At 41.8% G+C, this 2604-nt stretch overlaps 1 non-coding gene across 1 annotated transcript; it reads left to right on the forward strand.

Annotated features, from left to right (window-relative positions):
• The first annotated feature begins 609 nt into the window (after nucleotides 1-609).
• On the forward strand, nucleotides 610-682 carry TRNAG-ACC (transfer RNA glycine (anticodon ACC)). Its single transcript has one exon. It is a non-coding gene; the product is annotated as a tRNA-Gly (tRNA).
• Nucleotides 683-2604: the final 1922 nt, after the last annotated feature.

The following is a 2604-nucleotide window of genomic DNA, read 5'->3' on the forward strand; positions in this document are numbered from 1 at the left end:
ATCACTTTGTCCAAATTAGGGTTTTTTTTTTTTTCTGTTTCAGTTTTTTATACTTATTGGGCATAACCAAAGACGTTTCCCTCCAGTCTGCTGGGACTCAACTGCCAATGGCTGTTTCCACTCTGAGTTGACTGGGTTCCCCCTGCTGCACCCCCAATGCCAGATGCAGAAATGGGAGGGCAGCTCATCTCTAATGGGTTCGAGTCAGGGAAACATTTAACTCCCAGAGACTGACCCTCATGTTCAATAAACACTCAGAGAAGATGCACAATCGTGATGATGAATAAAAACAGCACATAAAGAAACAACCTTCTTCAGAGACTAGGTCAGAATCATTCCCTGTGTTTAATCTGTTAAGTATCTTTTACACAGGACACACCAACTGGTTCTCAAGGGTCACCTCTCAAACCCTAAAGGATAAGCACAGAAAAGAGACTAATGAAAATAATGATGATGATGATGATCAAAATACCAAATATTTTATTGAGCATTTACTTTCTGCCAGCTACTATTTAAGTATTTTACATTCATTAACTCATTTAATTTTCATAATAACTCTACAAGGTGGTACTATCCCCACTGATGCAAAGATTTAGAAAACTTGGGACTTCCCTGGTGGTCCAGTGGTTAAGACTCCACGCTACCAATGCAGTGGGCCCAGGTTCAATCCCTGGTCAGGGAAGTAGATCCCACATGCCGCAACTAAGAGCCCACATGCCACAACTAAGAGCCCACATGCCACAACTAAAGATCCTGCATGCCTCAATGAAGATCCCGTGTGCGGCAACCAAGACCCGGTGCGGCCAAATAAATAAATAATTTTTTTTTTTTTTAAAGAAAAAGGTTTAGAAAACTGAAGCACAGGAAGGTTCGTTCTTCAGCTGAAGGTCACCCACTTACTAGGGAGCAGTGTTGGTTTCTGATTGGGAAGGCAACTCCAGAGGCTACCTGCTTGACAGCCACACTGCACTGCCTTTTAAGTCATCAACCAATGAAATACATTTTAACAGTAAATAAAACCTGCAGCTCCTCACCCCATAACTGATTAGTCCATCATCACTTTTACCCATTATATGGACTTCACCACAACAAGATGGGGAAATACACAGTTTAAAGTTGGGGAGACTGGGAGCCAGGGTATGGGTGTGGACTGCTCAGAGCCACAAGAGGTAGCAGGGAGAGACTAGGGCCTAGCACAGCTAATTCTCAGTGTAATGCCCTTGACCCTGCCTGTCAGCCACCCAGGTACCCACCAGAGCAGCCCCTGGATCATGGTCCCGTCACCTTGACAGCAAATACCTAAATCTCTGTTCTCTGCTCTCAGACAGTCATCCTCAGGAAGCTTTCCAGTTTACAATCCTCTCCCTTCCTTTGGTTTCATTGTCACCGCAAATGAAAAAATCATTATAATGTTAAAGAACCATACTTCATTTATTATATGTTACAAAAACAGGGCCTCGGGGTAGCCTGGGCACGTGAAAGATGAGAGGGCTCAGTTCATGATCTGTGTCTTTCCAAAGCACATCCCAGATCTTTTCATTTTATTTTCCAAAGCCTTCAATGGCTCCCCAGTGCTTACAGAACAAAGTCCTAGATCCCAGAACCAACCCCAACTTTTCACTCCTTTCCAATCCCCTCCAAGCACCTTATCTTCAAGCCAAACCTCACAGAAACTGTTCTGCCTTTGGATCTTTACTTGTACTTTTCCCTCTACCTGCAAGGCCGTTGCACTGCACAACTCCAAGAGGCCCGCTTTCATCAGAGGCAATGTGACTAGCATCTATTGGACTTGGGCAGTGCACAGCCTGCACAGTTACACCTGACCACCTGCCCATCTGGATCATATATACCACCACACCCATTTCCTTCTATCTAAAGCAGGATTTCTCTATTTGCAAATGATATGACTGATAGCAGCTAATATCCAAAATATATAAACAGCTCATATGATTCAATATCAAAAAAAAAATCAACTGGGTTGAAAAATGGGCAGAAGACCTGAATAGACAATTTTCTGAAGAAGACATACAGATAGCCAACAGGCACATGAAAAGATTCTCTATATTGTTAGTTATTAGAGAAAGGCAAATCCAAATCCCAATGAGATATCACCTCACACCTGTCAGAATTACTATCATCAAAAAGACCATAAATAACAAATGTTGGAAAGGATATAGAGAAAAGGGAACCCTAGTGCACTGTGGGAGGGAATGTAAATTGGTGCAGCCACTATGGAGAACAGTATGGAGGTTCCTCAGAAAACTAAAAATAGAGCTGCCATATGACCGAGCAATTCCACTCCTGGCTATATATATGAAGAAAATGAAAACACAAATCCTAAAAGATACATGTGCCACAATGTTCATAGCAGCATAATTTACAATTGCCAAGATATGGAAGCAACCTAAGGGTCCATCAACAGATGAATGGATAAAGAAGACGTGATATATATACATATATATGTGTGTGTGTATATATGTGTGTGCATATATATATGCAATAGAATATTACTCAGTCATTAAAAAGAATGAGATTTTGCCATTTACAGCAACATGGATGGACCTGTGGACCTGGAGGGTATTATGCTTTTGGAAGTAAGTCAGA

The sequence above is a fragment of the Delphinus delphis genome, chromosome 20 (genome assembly GCF_949987515.2).
Source record: "Delphinus delphis chromosome 20, mDelDel1.2, whole genome shotgun sequence".
Taxonomy (NCBI): Eukaryota; Metazoa; Chordata; class Mammalia; order Artiodactyla; family Delphinidae; genus Delphinus; species Delphinus delphis.